Source organism: Urtica dioica, chromosome 9 (genome assembly GCF_054948205.1).
Source record: "Urtica dioica subsp. dioica isolate 48M chromosome 9, U.dioica_male_clone48M_v1_H2, whole genome shotgun sequence".
In the NCBI taxonomy this organism is placed as follows: Eukaryota; Viridiplantae; Streptophyta; class Magnoliopsida; order Rosales; family Urticaceae; genus Urtica; species Urtica dioica.
Genome location: NC_142764.1, coordinates 28,417,905 through 28,439,552, shown reverse-complemented (window position 1 = coordinate 28,439,552; position 21,648 = coordinate 28,417,905). Strand labels below are relative to the sequence as shown.

At 31.9% G+C, this 21,648-nt stretch overlaps 2 long non-coding RNA genes across 4 annotated transcripts; both read left to right on the top strand.

The window, feature by feature from the left end:
• Positions 1 to 411: 411 nt before the first annotated feature.
• On the top strand, positions 412 to 2,539 carry LOC149386551 (uncharacterized). Of its 3 annotated transcripts, XR_016301439.1 has the most exons (4): positions 412 to 618; positions 981 to 1,102; positions 1,282 to 1,381; positions 1,487 to 1,745. It is a non-coding gene; the product is annotated as an uncharacterized LOC149386551 (long non-coding RNA). The 3 variants fall into 3 exon arrangements; XR_016301438.1 differs by lacking the exons at positions 1,282 to 1,381; positions 1,487 to 1,745 and adding an exon at positions 2,017 to 2,539; XR_016301437.1 differs by lacking the exon at positions 1,282 to 1,381.
• An 11,265-nt stretch (positions 2,540 to 13,804) lies between these two features.
• LOC149386550 (uncharacterized) lies at positions 13,805 to 14,927 on the top strand. The gene is made up of 2 exons (XR_016301440.1): positions 13,805 to 14,319; positions 14,704 to 14,927. It is a non-coding gene; the product is annotated as an uncharacterized LOC149386550 (long non-coding RNA).
• Positions 14,928 to 21,648: the final 6,721 nt, after the last annotated feature.

Genomic DNA, 21,648 nt, shown 5'->3' with positions numbered 1-21,648 from the left:
GTCTATTGTAGCGACTCGAAATTTTAAGATTAATGATGTATATTAAGTTTAAAGGACGAGAATAAACCGAGAATGAAAATTAAGGATATTTAAGGACGACAAGGTTCTGGAATTTTTTCAAGATTTTGTGAAGGACCACGAATGTGAAAATAAATTCCAATGATCTTAAATAAATTCTACGTGAAAGAATTTAAGAGAGAAAATTATTTAATTAATTTTCATATCATGTTTTCCATCTCCCAAGACAAAAATAAATGGGAAAGGGATTCATTTGCAACATTTAAAGAAAGGAGATATTCTTTTGGGGAGGAAATTAAAAGTTGTAGAAAGAGGATGGATTTAGTAGCAGTTTTGGAAAAAATTGCTTCAGCCTCATCCTAACATGAACCGACTTTCTTCTCGTGTATAGAGGATAAGAACGAAAAAAAAAACAAAAGAAGAAGAACAAAACGAAGAAGAAGAGAAAAAGACCGAGAGAAAGAGAAGAAGAGAGACTGAGAGCGCGGGAGAGAGAGAAGAGGGGCTCGCGTTCTTCTTGGACGACCGGAGTCGTGAGCCACGCCGAGAGAATGGAGGCGGCGTGAAGATGGAGCGGCCGACGGCTGTTCCTCTGTCGCGGTGAGGGTTTCAAATCTCTCCTCTGTTGAATATGAGACTAGAGTTTCGAAAATTGAAGTTAGGGTTTTGAATTTTTAATTTGGGGGTTTTGATGTTCTGGACGTGATTTGGTGTTCTTGGATTAAGTATACTCGGATTTGTGATTATTATGGATTTGTGGACGAATTTGCTTTGGATTTTCGATTTTTTTGACAAGTTCGGTTTGAAATTGTGGTTTGGCCGTGAGTTTTGTGGCTGGCCGTGTGGTTTTAGTTTTGAATTTCTGATGTATGAGTTGTTGGGTTCGTTACGTTCGGTGAAGATGTTTATGATTCACGTAGCTGATTTCTCGTCTCTCAGGTTCTCTGATTTTTGTCCGACAGTTGTAAATGGATTGATGCTTTTGTTTGAACGGATTATGTGATCCTAGAGCTGTGATCTTCGTCTTGGCTTGGGTTACGGCGTGATTCAAGGGACGAGAAGAGACCATGAAGCTCAGACCGAGGTAAAGGAAATCCTCTGTTATTGGTCTGAAAAATCTTTTAACTTGGTCAATTTTTAATCCGAAAATTATTGTTAGGATTGTTGACGAGTTTGGGAAACAGTTTTCGCTAGCGTTTTGTTTTGGAATCTTGTTCCTCTGTTTGGACCAATTTTTGTGAAAAATTGGATTTATGTGTTTAGGAGGATCATGTTGTTCCTGAATTGATGATCTATGAAATCAAATTGGAAATCTTGATTTCTTGAGTTTGGATTTGATTTACGAGCTTGAGTCTCTAATTCGGTAATGATACTCGGGTTTGAAATTTGGTTTCAATTTGATTCGTCTCGTTAGCGTTGTTGGACCGATTTTAGTGATTCTGAATTAATGAGTTGTCTCGTGTCACAGGGTTCGGAGTTGATGCTTCTGGACGGAAGCATTGGAACTCTAAGATATGAAGATTCTGAATGACTAAATTCATAATTGTGAATCGAGTTTAGTATCGAAGAAGTTGGAATTTATTTTGGATTTCGTGTTTGGATTTTGTAAAATTTATTGACTTGTTGATCGAGTTTATAAGGATTTCACGAGTATAAATGGAAATGTGAATTTGAGACGCGTGTTTGAATTAATTATAGAAATCCAAACTCGAATTGATTTGATACTTGATTCTCGATCTTGATCCGAGCTTAGTGTTGAAAAGTTTGGATACTTTCCTTGAAATTCGGAAAAGAAAACGAACGATGCTTGTATTACTAGAATTATTTTCAGATTTCATTATGGAACTGAAATTAGATTCGTGCAGAGAATGTGAGTTTTAGATTTTATAGTCAGATATGTCTTTGGGTCCTATGATTTTTAAGTCATACGTTTAAGTATGAGTATTGTGAATTACTCGTAGAATTCTGATTCAGAACCGGTTTAATTTATCGTGATAGGACTCGAGACTGAAAGTCGTTTAGAGAGTTCACGGAGTAAGTGAACGTCTGGATTCTCGATATTAGTGAACGTTCAGGTTCACAGAGCGAGCGAACGTCTCGTGGACGAGCGACATAGACGCTTAATCTTGAGGTAGGTTATTATAACCCTTCTCTCATGATTTTATGGTTTGGCCTCAAGTATATATTATTTTCAAAATGAAAATGGTTGCGAACGTGCCACGGAACCTAAAATCGTTTTTATAAAATGTGGCGGAATTTCAAATCGGGAGATCCGATTGTGAAATTGGAAAATTATTTTCAGTATTATACATATAGCCCGTATTTGTGAAATAAAATGTTTTGTATATCAATCTACAGTACCCCTAGCTAAGCAACAAGTCAAGTCTTGTTACTAGTAACTACACAATTTTGATTTCGTGAAAAAAAAAAATAATAATAATAATTACACAATTTCGATTCGACATGTTCATGACAATTTACTTCCCGTTGACATTAGCTGACTTAATACGAGGGATCAGCTCCCAAATTTCATATTGTTATGTTAAACTTAATCACCATAGGTATTCTTTGACATTTTTTTTTTCCTTTAATCTTTTGTAATAAAACAAATATTTAAAATTATTTCACGGTAACATCGTATATCTTTTTGTTCAGCGGTTCTTATTTTAATAATTGTTATAGCTACCTAGAATTATTATTATACCAGGCATTCGTTTACACATATAACTTTTCATATATAAACCTATTTATATGTTTGTATATATAGTGTTTGGTGTATCTATGACTACACTATATATATGGTCATAGTGATAAAAACATACGACTACATTATTGACGTATAATAATATAAAAATAGATGTTTATAAAATTTTCACGTGTATCTTTAACAAAGATTGCCGATGAAATCCCCTAAATATTCTAACTGCTAGTGGCTTAATAGTATATTAAAACTTGCCTTTATATATTGCCATGATAAGCGATAGACGTCTCATTTTCCGCAACCGATAATGTGGTGGCCCCAGTATTCTCCCAATAATTCATTAGCGCGATACTTATTTTTCTTTCACTAGTATTTTAAAACCCGCCCATGCACTTCATATATATGTAAATTAATCCTTACAATCCCACGCTAATTATTGATTAATAAAATATATTAAAATGTGCGGAAAATTAGTTAAAAATGAAAGATAGATAATTGTTAATAATATAAAATAAAAAACATCCACACAAAAAGTAAATTATATAGGTAAATACCTTATCAAACCAGTAGATAAATTTTTTCTCTTAAATATTTTAGACTAAGTTAATAAAAATTATATGACCTGACTGTAGTCCTAAGATTATGCAACCTCATGATAGTGTACTCATATAATGAATCGACTAAACTCACTACCCACCTTATAAAATAAATATTCAAAGACAACACAAACAATATAAATTTGTAAGTTAATTACGACTCAAAAATCTTGACAAAGATATGTCTTTTTTCTTTTTTCGGTCTTAATAGTTTTGAATAATTAATAATAAAATCTTATGAGTACTCATAAGTAAATAGAGAAAAGAAATTACGTAATTACTCTACCTAAAAGGAAAAATAAAATATATTTTTAGTGTGCCTTTGAGTTAAAATGTCGTATTTGTTAGAATGAAAAATAGTCACACAAACAAAAATATATTAAGTATGTATTTATAGCTTTTTAGTTATGTATATATGAAATAGGTATCATTATATATATATATATATATATATATATATATTATAAATAGTGATTGATGATATATTCAGGAGAATATAATATGGGTTATTAAGTTATATAGCCACACGGTTATAGTGAATGAGATATAGCTCAACTTTCGTTAATTTGTTGTAAATAGCCAAGTTAACTTATTAACAGATTAATAAAAGACTTATTTAATCCAGCCAAATATGTAAAAAAAAAATAGTTAATAGGCTATCACGTATGCAAGTTGGGTATTTATAAAGTATTTATTAAAGGTTGGCTAATTTACAATTCCCATAGTTTAGGTGACTTACGTATCCAATTTTTTGATATAATATATATATATATATATATATATATATATATATATATATATATTTATAGCTTTTTAGTTATGTATATATGGAATAGGTATCATTTATATAATAAGTTTGATTATTATATAAATACTTGGGCACCGTTTACTTTCGAGATGCTAACTGCTAAGTCTGATTTTTTTTATGATTCTTGGTGATTAAACTAGAAATTAGGTATAGTTGTAATAGGAGCGGATGAATAGAGTTTGGCACAATTCAACTTGGATAACAAAAAGATAGAGATATACATGCACGCATTCGCAAACAAACAAAGCAGTACAGCAAGGTATTATTAGTAGCTAGCTTCATATCACCTTATTATAATATTAGTGGCTATATATAATATACAGCCACAGGGTGGGGGATAGTTTTAGCTAGCTACGTTGTTGCAAGACGTACGTGCATGCATATTTATTATTTTTTAATTTAGCTAGCTAGGTGTGCAAGTTCCATAGACATATTGCTGGCCCGGAATGATTCCAGTGCATGTCAGAGAGCTGCAACACCAGTCGAGCAATCCGCAAGGGTTTCCCTTCGGGACGCAGTGGTCCCACGGCAAGGTCAGAAGGTGAACGATCTTCCGATTCCCGATGCTCAGCGTCACCGTCTGCGCCTCCAAATTCATGATGTTTTGAAGGTCGATGCCGCGATCGCCGGAGACCGACGAAGCCGCCAACACCGCAACCACCGCCACCAAAACCAGAATCGCACTCTTCATCGCCATTCTCTACTATTCTGTGTGTTAAATATCTCTCAATATGATGTTTTTGTCTTATCGGGTTTGTGAAGAATATGCATCGTCGAAGCTCTCTATTTATAATGCTTGAGAGTTACATGAGATATCTATAGGCTATTCCTAACCTAACCACCTAGATATATCGCTACGGTCTTATTTTACTCTCCATGGATTAACAATTATTAATTATAGGACCAGAGCAAAGCAATCACTGGTCTATCTATCTACAAAACACGTGGTGTGGATAATTTTATAATTTTCGATTTTTTAATCCCCGGCAGCTCATGTAGACCTGGCTTGCTACATTCACCATTTTACTCTCCAATATCGCTCATATCTTCGAACAAAATATTGCAGCTAGCTTTGATTCCGTGTAAAATTAATTTCTTGCTCTTATTCAATTCATATTTTAAACTTTACAGAGTTTTGATATCTGTATATATATATATATATTGAGCAAATACTTTACCTACTACCACTTTCCAAGCAGCTTAAACGAATAACTATTGCTAAAATTAATTAGATAGGCGAAAGTGACGCTTAAATTATTGCCATATAAGTTTAGACAATTGATGAAATAATTTACATGATTATGAGAATAGAAATAATAGAAAAATAGTATATTTAAAAAGTTCATCTTGTTTTCTATTTAAAAGTTGCATGAAGACATCTTTAACTCGGATTCAAAAAGCTCAATCCGACTATTTCGGCCACAAACGGTGCGAACAACGTAAATACAACATTTTACCTATTTGAAATATTCTATATATATGCATGAACAATGTAACTATTGCTAAAATGACTTAGATAGAGTAAAATTGTAATCGAACTGATCCAAAACAAAAAATCGTTGACACTCCATATAACCGAAATTTGGATTCAGATAACTGATCCAGTTTAAAAAACTAGATCCGAAAACACCAATTTTTCCCAGGTCTTCTATCGGGCATAGCATTTCCTTCACCTCGTAGCATTCGTTCCAAGATTCAATTCGATATGCCGAACGCACAAATCGGACACCCGAGTCAAAAGATACGGCTTGTTGAAGCTAAGTCTCGACGAGTTCGATTCGGAGTGTCCACAGATCAGCCCGCATCAACCCCTAAGCAACAAATATTTGACATTTTCATGAAAACTTGCTTTGTGCCGGTTGACATTAGGCGATTTAATATGAGGGACCAGCTCCCAAATTTCATTTTTTATGTTAAAATATAACCACTGTAGGTTTATTTTGACATTTTTCGGTTTTAATATTGTAGTAAAATAAATACGGTTTTTATACCAATCAATTATTGTGCAGTATAGAGTAAAGTAATCATCAACATGAGCCAATGAAAGGTCAGGTCAACAACGACCATCCTTAATTGTCCCCAACGATCATTATATGTTGTTTGTTTAATCAAAATCGATCTACACCCTCAATCTATCAGTATCCCTAAGCAACAATTCAAGTGTTTCTAATAACTACACAATTTTGATTTGACATGTTCATGAAAACTTGCTTTGTGTCGGTTGACATTAACCGACTTAACACGACGAGCTCCCAAATTTCATTTTTTTATGTCAAACTTAATCACCATAGGTTCTTTGATATTTTTTGCCTTTAATATTCTGTAGTAAATTAAATATTTAAAATTATTTCACGGTAACAGGATTGTATATCTTTCTGTTGTGAAATGTATAGAAATACAGGTTCAGCGGTTCTTATTTTGATAATTGGTATAGCTACCTTGAATACTTATTATACCCGGTATATATTCGGTTACGAAAATAAATTGTAGAAAGCAGCCCAAATATATAAAATCTATTTATATGTTTGTATATATGGTGTTTGGTGTATCTATGATTAACTGCAGTGTGTATATATATATATATATATATATATATATATATATATATATATATATATATATATATATATATATATATATATATATATATATGGTCGCAGTGATAAAAGTAAAATAACTAGATAATTGATGGGTATACTAATATATAAATAGATGTTTATAAAATTTTCACGTGTATCTTTAACAAAGATTGCTGATTAAATCCCACAAATATTCTAACTGCTAGTGGCTTATCCAAATATTAAAATTATAAATAAAACTTTGTCTGTATATATTGCCATGATAAGATATAGACGCGACTTATTCCTTAACCCATAATTTTGGTGGCCCCAGTATTCTCCCAATAATTCATTAGCGATACTTGTTTTTCTTTCACTAGTATTTTAAAACGCGCCCATGCGCGTCATATATATATATGTATATTAATCCTTACAAGCACACGCTAATTATTGATTAATAAAATATATTAAAATGAGTAGAAATTTAGTTAAAAATGAAAGATAAATAATTGTTAATAATAAGATACAAAACACCCACACAAAAAGTAAATTATATAGATAAATACCCCAACTATCAAACGAGTTGATAAATTTTTTTCTTAAATATTTTAGAATAATTTATTAAAAATTAGACGGAGCTACAATAGGTAGAGGGGGAGCTTTAGACCCCCTCATTTGTTTTACACTTTTGGCCCATTTTAAAAATATTTACATTTTTTATTTTGAAAATTTGCAGAATATAAGAATATATTGCCATGATAAGCGATAGACGTCTCATTTCCGCAACCGATAATGTGGTGGCCCCAGTATTCTCCCAATAATTCATTAGCGATACTTATTTTTCTTTCCCTAGTATTTTAAAACCCGCCCATGCACTTCATATATATGTAAATTAATCCTTACAATCCCACACTAATTATTGATTAATAAAATATATTAAAATGTGTGGAAAATTAGTTAAAAATGAAAGATAGATAATTGTTAATAATATAGAATAAAAAACTTGCACACAAAAAGTAAATTATATAGGTAAATACCTTATCAAACCAGTAGATAAATTTTTTCTCTTAAATATTTTAGAATAAGTTAATAAAAATTATATGACCTGACTGTAGTCCTAAGATTATGCAACCTCATGATAGTGTACTCATATAATGAATCGACTAAACTCACTACCCACCTTATAAAATAAATATTCAAAGACAACACAAACAATATAAATTTGTAAGTTAATTACGACTCAAAATCTTGACAAAGATATGTCTTTTTCCTTTTTCGGTCTTAATAGTTTTGAATAATTAATAATAAAATCTTATGAGTACTCATAAGTAAATAGAGAAAAGAAATTAAGTAATTACTCTACCTAAAAGGAAAAATAAAATATATTTTTAGTGTGCCTTTAAGTTAAAATGACTTATTTGTTAGAATGAAAAATAGTCGCACAAACAAAAATATAATAAGGATGTATTTATAGCTTTTTAGTTATGTATATATGGAATAGGTATCATTATATATATATATATATATATATATATATATAGCTTTTTAGTTATGTATATATGGAATAGGTATCATTTATATAATAAGTGTGATAATTATATAAATGATACCTATTTTAAAAACCCTAGAAAATTTCCACAAGAAATTCGAAGAAGACGATATTTAGACCAGAGATCTAAGGTTAGAAGCGCGGCGGCAGTCAAGCGCGGGACGGCGGAGGCAAGCGGCGGAGAGGAGGGCGATGGTGGTCAGATCGTCGGAGGCCCTGACAGAGAGAGACGAGATGAGAGAGGGTAGGATCTGAGTACTTACAAAATTATGTCAAATCAAAATAGATAAAAGAATGGTGCAATGAAATTTATTTTGAGTGAATATAAGTGTATTTCTATACTAGTCGATTTTTGAGTTTTCATCTGCCTCCAAAATCAATTTTTTAGTGTGAAATTTTCCCTCCATTTTAAATTGGTAAAATTTTAGTAATTTTTTTATTGTTTTGAGTAATATCACTACTTCTTTATATTTGACTGTAGTAAATTATGCCATATTTTAGTGGGAAATTTCCCTCCATTTTAAAATAGTGAAATTTTGATCATTTTTAATTTTTTTGAGTATTACAACTACTTTTTTATATTAGCGGTAGAGAAAAAAAGACAATTAGCTACAGCTTTATATTCGACTAGAGTCTAATATAAGCCTAAAAAAAGGTGACCGTAGTCTGTATTCAAAGACTTCATTAAAAGACTAAACTAGAGTTAAAAAAAAAACTGTAGTTGTATCCCATATTTCTGGTAGTGTAAGTCTGATTTTTTTTTTTTATGATTCTTCGTGACTAAACTAGAAATTAGGTATAGTTATAATAGGAGCGGAGGAATAGAGTTTGGCATAATTCAACTTGGATAACAAAAAGATAGAGATATACATGCACGCATTCGCAAACAAACAAAGCAGTACAGCAAGGTATTATTAGTAGCTAGCTTCATATCACCTTATTATAATATTAGTGGCTATATATAATATACAGCGACAGGGTGGGGGATAGTTTTAGCTAGCTACGTTGTTGCAAGACGTACGTGCATGCATATTTATTATTTTTTAATTTAGCTAGCTAGGTGTGCAAGTTCCATAGACATATTGCTGGCCCGGAATGATTCCAGTGCATGTCAGAGAGCTGCAACACCAGTCGAGCAATCCGCAAGGGTTTCCCTTCGGGACGCAGTGGTCCCACGGCAAGGTCAGAAGGTGAACGATCTTCCGATTCCCGATGCTCAGCGTCACCGTCTGCGCCTCCAAATTCATGATGTTTTGAAGGTCGATGCCGCGATCGCCGGAGACCGACGAAGCCGCCAACACCGCAACCACCGCCACCAAAACCAGAATCGCACTCTTCATCGCCATTCTCTTCTATTCTGTGTCTTATATATATTATGCTGTTTTTTGTCTTATCGGGTTTGTGAGGAATATGCATCGTCGAAGCTCTCTATTTATAATGCTTGAGACTTACATGAGATATCTATAGGCTATACCTAACCTAACCACCTAGATCTATCGCTACGGTGTTATTTTACTCTCCATGGATAAACAATTATTAATTACAGGACTAGAGCAATCACTGGTCTATGATCTATCTACAAAACACGTGGCCCTGGCTATTTATAATTTTCAATTTTTTAATCCCCGGCAGCTCTTGTAGAGACCTGGCTTGCTACATTCACCATTTTACTCTCCAATATCGCTCATATCTCCAAACAAAATATTGCAGCTAGCTTTGATTCCGTGTAAAATTAATTTCTTGCTCTTATTCAATTCATATTTTAAAGTTTACGGAGTTTTGTTGTGAGATTGTATATCTTTTTGTTGTGAGTTGTATAGAAGGTATACGGATTACGGGTTCAGCGGTTCTTAATTTGATAATTCTTATGGCTACCTTGAATTGTTATTATACCAGGTATTCGCTTACGCAAATAGATTGTAGAAAGCAGCCCAAATATATAAACCTATTTATATGTTTGTATATATGGTGTTTGGTGTATCTATGACCAACTACAGTATATATATGGTCAAAGTGATAAAAGCAAAACAACTACATTATCGATGGATATAATAATATAAAAATAGATGTTTATAAAATTTTCACGTGTATCTATAACAAAGATTGCTGATTAAATCCCCCAAATATTCTAACTGGCTGTAGACATAAGATTATGCAACCTCATGATAGTATACTCATATAATGATATGAATCGACGAAAGTCGCTAGCCACTTCATAATTTTTTTTTTGTTAATATATATCTAAAACTATTAATTAACTCCCACATGTATATTAAAGTAAAATAAAAAGTTGACTGTGTTCAACAACTTATTTACAACTTGAACCAATAAATCTGGTTGCCTCTACTATCCCCTAATAATTGAGAAATATAATCTTCTTGAAAGAAAACACTAATTTAAAATTATAAGCAGTTCATATTATCATAGAAATAAAAACAAAAAACATATAAACCAAATGAGAGAGAGAGAGAGAGAGAGAGAGAAATCGTACTTACAATTTGTTTTATATTTATACAATTCAATTATTGAGCAGTATAGAGTAAAGTAATAATCAACATAAGCCAATGAAAGGGGTCAACAACGACCATCCTTAATTGTCCCCAACGATCATTATATGTTGTTTGTTTAATCAAAATCGATCTACTCGCTCAATCTATCAGTACCACAAAGCAACAAGTCAAGTGTTTCTAATAACTACACAATTTTGATTCGAAATATTCATGGAAACTTGCTTTGTACCGGTTGACATTAGACGACTACGAGGGACGAGCTCCCAAATTTCATTTTTTTTATGTCAAACTTAATCACCAGTGGTACTTTGATATTTTTTTCCTTTAATATTCTGTAGTAAAACAAATATTTAAAATTATTTCACGGTAACGGGATTGTATATCTTTCTGTTGTGAGTTGTATAGAAGGTATACGGATTAAGGGTTCAGCGGTGGTTCTTATTTTGATAATAATTGTTATAGCTACCTTGAATTATTCTTATACCAGTATTCGGTTACGCAAATAGATTGTAGAAAGCAGCTCATATATATAAACCTATTTATATGTTTGTATATATGGTGTTTGGTGTATCTATGATTAACTATAGTATATATATGGTCACAGTGATAAAAGTAAAATAAATACATTATTGATGGATATATATAATAATAAAAAAATAGATGTTTATAAAATTTTCACGTGTATCTTTAACAAAGATTTCTGATTAAATCCCCCAAATATTCTAACTTCTAGTGGCTTAATAATATATTAAAATTTGTAATAAAACTTGTATTTATATATCGCCGTGATAAGTATTCCGCAACCGATAATTTGGTGGCCCCAGTATACTCCCAATAATTCATTAGCGATACTTATTTTTCTTTCACTAGTATTTTAAAACGCGCCCATGCGCATCATATATATGTATATTAATCCTTACAAGCCCTTTCAAACAAAAAAGAGAACCTTTTCCACTCGTGTAGAAACTTAGTTAAAAATGAAAGATAAATAATTGTTAATAATATAAGATACAAAACATTCACACAAAAAGTAAATTATGTAGGCAAATACCCCAACTATCAAACCAATAGATAAATTTTTTCTCTTAAATATTTTAGAATAAGTTATTAAAAATTAGACGGAGCTACAGTAAGCAGAGGGGGAGCTTGAGCCCCCCTCATTTGCTTTATACTTTTGGCCCCTTTTAAAAAAAATTACATTTTTACCTTGAAAAATTCGCAAACTAATCTCCCTTAAATTTTTTTTCTTTTCAAATTAGCTCTCGTGGTGAGCTTCTATGGCTATGTCCTTGCCTAACTGTAGACTTAAGATTATGCAACCTCATGATATTATATTCATATAATGAATCGACGAAAGTCAATAAATATTCAAAGACAACACAAACAATATAAACTTCTAACTTAATTACAACTCAAAATCTTTAGAAAGATATGATTTTTTTTCTTTTTTTTGCTCCTATTAATTTTCAATAATTATAAAATCTTATGAGTACTCATAAGTAAATAGAGAAAAGAAATAAAGTAATTACTCTACCTAAAAGTAAAAATAAAATACATTTTTGGTGTGCCTTTAAGTTAAATGATGCATTTGTTAGAATGAAAAATAGCCACACAAACAAAAATATATTAAGGATGTGTGTATAGTTTTTATTTTTTTAATGTATACATGGAATAGGTATCATTATATATATATATATATATATATATATATATTATAAAAAGAGTACAATAATGATTGATGATATATATAGGAGAATGGAAATGGCTTTGACCTTTTCAATGTACAATGATATAGTTAAATCCAAGGTTCGAAATGCCGTTTTTAATGCCGTTTCGAGCATTCCGATTTATGAAAAACCAATATAACGACGGAAAATCGAACGGAAAAAATGTGGAAAAAGACAATTGATATGAAGTTTTCAAATGTCGTTTTCCATGAAAAACCGATATGCCGATGGAAAACCGAACGAAAATATGCTATAATATGTTATATATATAATATGTTATATATATATATATAACATGAAATTTATGCTAATTATATTTTATAATCTTCAATACCTAATTATTTTTGCCACAATATCATATCAAATACTCTCATTAATTTCAATCTCAACGTATTTATATCCAATACATATATATATATATATATAGTTGTATAAATATGTATATATATCTGTATAATTTATATGTGACATATTTTTTATAACTTAATCCATAATTTTTTATTATTTTATTTTTATTTTTATATTGATTTATATATTAAAATTTTCTATTTACATATCTTACATTAAAATTGTATAGAATATAACAAGTTGTCAACTTGGTCTATTGTAGCGACTCGAAATTTTAAGATTAATGATGTATATTAAGTTTAAAGGACGAGAATAAACCGAGAATGAAAATTAAGGATATTTAAGGTCGACAAGGTTCTGGAATTTTTTCAAGATTTTGTGAAGGACCACGAATGTGAAAATAAATTCCAATGATCTTAAATAAATTCTAAGTGAAAGAATTTAAGAGAGAAAATTATTTAATTAATTTTCATATCATGTTTTCCATCTCCCGAGACAAAAATAAATGGGAAAGGGATTCATTTGCAACATTTAAAGAAAGGAAATATTCTTTTGGGGAGGAAATTAAAAGTTGTAGAAAGAGGATGGATTTAGAAGCAGTTTTGGAAAAAATTGCTTCAGCCTCATCCTAACATGAACCGACTTTCTTCTTCTGTATAGAGGATAAGAACGAAAAAAAAAACAAAAGAAGAAGAACAAAACGAAGAAGAAGAGAAAAAGACCGAGAGAAAGAGAAGAAGAGAGACTGAGAGCGCGGGAGAGAGAGAAGAGGGGCTCGCGTTCTTCTTGGACGACCGGAGTCGTGAGCCACGCCGAGAGAATGGAGCCGCGGCCGACGGCTGTTCCTCTGTCGTGGTCGTCGCGCGCGCCGATGACAGACGGAGCGGGACCGACGGGTTGAGCGAAGACAAAAAGGAAGTGGTGGCAGCCCAACTTCGCGCGAATGGATGTGGCCGCCATGGTCGCGCGAATGGAGAACGTTCGCCGGATAGGATTCAAATCCTTCGGACCACGTTCGAGGTGAGGGTTTCAAATCTCTCCTCTGTTGAATATGAGACTAGAGTTTCGAAAATTGAAGTTAGGGTTTTGAATTTTTAATTTGGGGGTTTTGATGTTCTGGACGTGATTTGGTGTTCTTGGATTAAGTATACTCGGATTTGTGATTATTATGGATTTGTGGACGAATTTGCTTTGGATTTTCGATTTTTTTGACGAGTTCGGTTTGAAATTGTGGTTTGGCCGTGAGTTTTGTGGCTGGCCGTGTGGTTTTAGTTTTGAATTTCTGATGTATGAGTTGTTGGGTTCGTTACGTTCGGTGATGATGTTTATTATTCACGTAGCTGATTTCTCGTCTCTCGGGTTCTCTGATTTTTGTCCGACAGTTGTAAATGGACTGATGCTTTTGTTTGAACGGATTATGTGATCCTAGAGCTGTGATCTTCGTCTTGGCTTGGATTCCGGCGTGATTCAAGGGACGAGAAGAGACCATGAAGCTCAGACCGAGGTAAAGGAAATCCTCTGTTATTGGTCTGAAAAATCTTTTAACTTGGTCAATTTTTAATCCGAAAATTATTGTTAGGATTGTTGACGAGTTTGGGAAACAGTTTTCGCTAGCGTTTTGTTTTGGAATCTTGTTCCTCTGTTTGGACCAATTTTTGTGAAAAATTGGATTTATGTGTTTAGGAGGATCATGTTGTTCCTGAATTGATGATCTATGAAATCAAATTGGAAATCTTGATTTCTTGAGTTTGGATTTGATTTACGAGCTTGAGTCTCTAATTCGGTAATGATACTCGGGTTTGAAATTTGGTTTCAATTTGATTCATCTCGTTAGCGTTGTTGGACCGATTTTAGTGATTCTGAATTAATGAGTTGTCTCGTGTCACAGGGTTCGGAGTTGATGCTTCTGGACGGAAGCATTGGAACTCTAAGATATGAAGATTCTGAATGACTAAATTCATAATTGTGAATCGAGTTTAGTATCGAAGAAGTTGGAATTTATTTTGGATTTCGTGTTTGGATTTTGTAAAATTTATTGACTTGTTGATCGAGTTTATAAGGATTTCACGAGTATAAATGGAAATGTGAATTTGAGACGCGTGTTTGAATTAATTATAGAAATCCAAACTTGAATTGATTTGATACTTGATTCTCGATCTTGATCCGAGCTTAGTGTTGAAAAGTTTGGATACTTTCCTTGAAATTCGGAAAAGAAAACGAACGATGCTTGTATTACTAGAATTATTTTCAGATTTCATTATGGAACTGAAATTAGATTCGTGCAGAGAATGTGAGTTTCAGATTTTATAGTCAGATATGTCTTTGGGTCCTATGATTTTTAAGTCATACGTTTAAGTATGAGTATTGTGAATTACTCGTAGAATTCTGATTCAGAACCGGTTTAATTTATCGTGATAGGACTCGAGACTGAAAGTCGTTTAGAGAGTTCACGGAGTAAGTGAACGTCTGGATTCTCGATATTAGTGAACGTTCAGGTTCACAGAGCGAGCGAACGTCTCGTGGACGAGCGACATAGACGCTTAATCTTGAGGTAGGTTATTATAACCCTTCTCTCATGATTTTATGGTTTGGCCTCAAGTATATATTATTTTCAAAATGAAAATGGTTGCGAACGTGCCACGGAACCTAAAATCGTTTTTATAAAATGTGGCGGAATTTCAAATCGGGAGAACCGATTGTGAAATTGGAAAATTATTTTCAGTATTATACATATAGCCCGTATTTGTGAAATAAAATGTTTTGTATATCAATCTACAGTACCCCTAGCTAAGCAACAAGTCAAGTCTTGTTACTAGTAACTACTCGTACTGGGCATTCGGCTGGAAATCCACGGAAGGATGGAATTCCGCGCGTGAAGAGAGCCTCTCGGAACTTCCGTCTGCCGCGTGGCACGGAAGCTGGCAGGGATTTCCGAGTGGCAGTTGGAAGTGGCGGAAGTGGCAGAGAGAGTCGGATGGTGTCGGAAGGCTTTAATGCCGTTGGAGAAAGAAAAATAAATACGTTGCTGACTGTGTGTGCATGTGTGTGACATATTTTTGCAAGAGGGTTAAAGTGAAATGCACTCCTATTGCTTGTTCTATAAATTAATTAATTGAAAAAGGAGAAAAATAACCAGCTTTGATGATCCGGTTTGATTAGTAGTTTCAGAGCTTGTTGTGCTTCTTTGTTGAGAGAGTCCAAGTAAGATAAGAGGAAGAAGAAGAAGACAAAAGATATAACCACCAAAGTCCAAACATTGAATAAAATAAAAAAAGCAAATCATTATGAGTGTGTTGTTGCACGTGATGTGAGCAGAGGAGTGTTTCAAAAATGAGGGAAAAAAATAATTGGAAAGATGATATTGTTATAATGTTTTTATTTTTTATTTTTATTTTTATTTTTAAAAAAGTTATTAATAAAAATGAAATTTAGTTTACATATTAGTACCTTCTTTTAAAATTTTAACAGTTTAATCCTTTTTATTTATCATATAAATTTGATTTTTTATTTTTTTTAATTACTTAATGGAAGTTAACGGAAATCTGTATTTCCATTAAGTTTAACGGAAATTCCATTTCCAATAAGCAATGGAAGGCACCAATTTACCTAATGGAAATGCCATTTCCAATAAGCAATGGAAGGTAGCTTATTGGAAATGGAATTTCCGCTACCTTCCAATAGCCAGCTTGAGTAACTACACAATTTTGATTTCGTGAAAAAATATAATAATAATAATAATTACACAATTTCGATTCGACATGTTCATGAAAATTTACTTCCCGTTGACATTAGTTGACTTAATACGAGGGATCAGCTCCCAAATTTCATATTGTTATGTTCAGTGACGGAGCCAGAAAAGTCAATCAGGGGGGGCTAATTTGAAAAAAAAAATTCAGGGGGGGCTTGATTGTAAAAAATTTATAAAAATTGGGCCAAAAGTATAAATTTTCAAGAGAAAAAAATGTAATTTTTTTTAAAATGGGCAAAAAGTGCAAAAAAAAAATTGAGTTAAACTTAATCACCATAGGTATTCTTTGACATTTTTTTTTCCTTTAATCTTTTGTAATAAAACAAATATTTAAAATTATTTCACGGTAACATCGTATATCTTTTTGTTCAGCGGTTCTTATTTTAATAATTGTTATAGCTACCTAGAATTATTATTATACCAGGCATTCGTTTACACATATAACTTTTCATATATAAACCTATTTATATGTTTGTATATATAGTGTTTGGTGTATCTATGACTACACTATATATATGGTCATAGTGATAAAAACATACGACTACATTATTGACGTATAATAATATAAAAATAGATGTTTATAAAATTTTCACGTGTATCTTTAACAAATATTAATGCCGATGAAATCCCCTAAATATTCTAACTGCTAGTGGCTTAATAGTATATTAAAACTTGTAATAAAACTTGCCTTTATATATTGCCATGATAAGCGATAGACGTCTCATTTTCCGCAACCGATAATGTGGTGGCCCCAGTATTCTCCCAATAATTCATTAGCGATACTTATTTTTCTTTCACTAGTATTTTAAAACCCGCCCATGCACTTCATATATATGTAAATTAATCCTTACAATCCCACGCTAATTATTGATTAATAAAATATATTAAAATGTGTGGAAAATTAGTTAAAAATGAAAGATAGATAATTGTTAATAATATAAAATAAAAAACATCCACACAAAAAGTAAATTATATAGGTAAATACCTTATCAAACCAGTAGATAAATTTTTTCTCTTAAATATTTTAGAATAAGTTAATAAAAATTATATGACCTGACTGTAGTCCTAAGATTATGCAACCTCATGATAGTGTACTCATATAATGAATCGACTAAACTCACTACCCACCTTATAAAATAAATATTCAAAGACAACACAAACAATATAAATTTGTAAGTTAATTACGACTCAAAATCTTGACAAAGATATGTCTTTTTTCTTTTTTCGGTCTAATAGTTTTGAATAATTATAATAAAATCTTATGAGTACTCATAAGTAAATAGAGAAAAGAAATTACGTAATTACTCTACCTAAAAGGAAAAATAAAATATATTTTTAGTGTGCCTTTGAGTTAAAATGACGTATTTGTTAGAATGAAAAATAGTCACACAAACAAAAATATATTAAGTATGTATTTATAGCTTTTTAGTTATGTATATATGAAATAGGTATCATTATATATATATATATATATATATATATATATATTATAAATAGTGATTGATGATGTATTTAGGAGAATATAATATGGGTTATTAAGTTATATAGCCACACGGTTATAGTGAATGAGATATAGCTCAACTTTCGTTAATTTGTTGTAAATAGCCAAGTTAACTTATTAACAGATTAATAAAAGACTTATTTAATCCAGCCAAATATGTAAAAAAAAAAAAAAGTAGTTAATAGACTGTCACGTATGCAAGTTGGGTATTTATAAATTATTTATTAAAGGTGGGTAATTTACAATTCCTATAGTTTAGGTGACTTACGTATCCAATTTTTTGATATAATATATATATATATATATTTATAGCTTTTTAGTTATGTATATATGGAATAGGTATCATTTATATAATAAGTTTGATTATTATATAAATACTTGGGCACCGTTTACTTTCGAGATGCTAACTGCTAAGTCTGATTTTTTTTATGATTCTTCGTGATTAAACTAGAAATTAGGTATAGTTATAATAGGAGCGGATGAATAGAGTTTGGCACAATTCAACTTATTGGATAACAAAAAGATAGAGATATACATGCACGCAGTCGCAAACAAACAAAGCAGTACAGTAGGGTATTATTAGTAGCTAGCTTCATATCACCTTATTATAATATTAGTGGCTATATATAGTATACAGCCACAGGGTGGTGGATAGTCTTAGCTAGCTACGTTGTTGCAATACGTACGTACGTGCATGCCAGTGCATGTCAGCGAGCTGCAACACCAGTCGAGTAAACCGCAAGGTCAGAAGGTGAACGATCTTCCGATTCCCGATGCTCAGCGTCACCGTCTGGGCTTCCTTGGCCTCCGAACGATCTTCCGAACGATGCTTGTATTACTAGAATTATTTTCAGATTTCATTATGGAAATGAAATTAGATTCGTGCAGAGAATGTGAGTTTTAGATTTTATAGTCGATGCCGCGATCGCCGGAAGCCGACGAAGCCGCCAACAGCGCCACCACCGCCACCAAAACCAGAATCGCACTCTTCATCGCCATTCTCTACTATTATGTGTGTAAAATATCTCTCAATATGATGTTTTTGTCTTATCGGGATTGTGAGGAATATGCATCGTCGAAGCTCTCTATTTATAATGCTTGAGAGTTACATGAGATATCTATAGGCTATTCCTAACCTAACCACCTAGATATATCGATACGGTGTTATTTTACTCTCAATGGATCAACAATTATTAATTACAGGTCCAGAGCAAAGCAATCACTGGTCTATCTATCTACAAAACACGTGGTGTGGATAATTTTATAATTTTCAATTTTTTTAATCCCCGGCAGCTCATGTAGACCTGGCTTGCTACATTCACCATTTTACTCTCCAATATCGCTCATATCTCCGAACAAAATATTGTAGCTAGCTTTGATTCCGTGTAAAATTAATTTCTTGCTCAGCTTATTCAATTCATATTTTAAACTTTACAGAGTTTTGATATCTGTATATATAATATATATATATATATATATAAATTAATTGAGCAAATACTTTACCTACTACCACTTTCCAAGCAGCTTAAACGAATAACGTCTATTGCTAAAATTACTTGGATAGGCGAAAGTGACGCTTAAATTATTGCCATATAAGTTTAGACAATTGATGAAATTATTTACATGATTATGAGAATAGAAATAATAGAAAAATAGTATATTTAAAAAGTTCATCTTGTTTTCTATTTAAAAGTTGCATGAAGACATCTTTATCTCGGATTCAAAAAGCTCAATCCGACTATTTCGGCCACAAACGGTGCGAACTACGTAAATACAAGTATTTTACCTATTTGAAATATTCTATATATATGCAAGAACAATGTAACTATTGCTAAATGACTTAGATAGAGTAAAATTGATAATCGAACTGATCCAAAAAAAAAAAAATCATAGACACTACATATAACCGAAATTTAGATTCGGATAACTGATCCAGTTTAAAAAACTAGATTGGAAAACACCAATTTTTCCCAGGTCTTCTATCGGGCATAGCATTTCCTTCACCTCATAGCATTTGTTCCAAGATTCAATTCGATATGCCGAACGCACAAATCGGACACCTGAGTCAAAATATACGGCTTGTTGAAGCTAAGTCTCGACGAGCTCGATTTAGAGTGTCCACGGATCAGCCCGCATCAACCCCTAAGCAACAAATATTTGACGTGTTCATGAAAACTTGCTTTGTGCCGGTTGACATTAGGCGATTCAATATGAGGGACCAGCTCCCAAATTTCATTTTTTTATGTTAAAATATAACCACTGTAGGTTTTTTTTGACATTTTTCGGTTTTAATAATGTAGTTGTTGTAAATAAATTGGTATGCTCATATAGGTCAAAAATATAGGGTAAATAAAGTCAAAAATATGGGGTAGATAATTAATTACCCTACACCTAACTTTTGACTAATGTACACAAATTTTCACTATAAATACATGAGGATGGTGAATGAAAAATCCATCCCTAAAATTCCTACAATTCCTCTCCCATTTTCTCTCTACTCTTCATATTCTCCTCTTCTAAATTCTCACCATATTAGTGTTTGAAGAGTATTCAATTCAAGTTATTCATTTGGTTTTCATAACAGTAGTAAAATAAATACGGTTTTTATACCAATCAATTATTGTGCAGTATAGAGTAAAGTAATCATCAACATGAGCCAATGAAAGGTCAGGTCAACAACGACCATCCTTAATTGTCCCCAACGATCATTATATGTTGTTTGTTTAATCAAAATCGATCTACACCCTCAATCTATCAGTATCCCTAAGCAACAATTCAAGTGTTTCTAATAACTACACAATTTTTATTTGACATGTTCATGAAAACTTGCTTTTGTGCCGGTTGACATTAACCGACTTAACACGACGAGCTCCTAAATTTCATTTTTTTTATGTCAAACTTAATCACCATAGGTTCTTTGATATTTTTTGCCCTTTAATATTCTGTAGTAAATCAAATATTTAAAATTATTTCACGGTAACAGGATTGTATATCTTTCTGTTGTGAAATGTATAGAAATACAGGTTCAGCGGTTCTTATTTTGATAATTGGTATAGCTACCTTGAATACTTATTATACCCGGTATTCGGTTACGAAAATAAACTGTAGAAAGCAGCCCAAATATATAAAATCTATTTATATGTTTGTATATATGGTGTTTGGTGTATCTGTGATTAACTGCAGTGTGTATATATATATATATATATATATGTATGTATATATATATGTATATATATATATATATATATGGTCGCAGTGATAAAAGTAAAATAACTACATAATTGATGGGTATAATAATATAAAAATAGATGTTTATAAAATTTTCACGTGTATCTTTAACAAAGATTGCTGATTAAATCCCACAAATATTCTAACTGCTAGTGGCTTATCCAAATATTAAAATTATAAATAAAACTTTGTCTTTATATATTGCCATGATAAGCGATAGACGACTTATTCCGCAACCCATAATTTTGGTGGCCCCAGTATTCTCCCAATAATTCATTAGCGATACTTGTTTTTCTTTCACTAGTATTTTAAAACGCGCACATTCGCGTCATATATATATGTATATTAATCCTTAC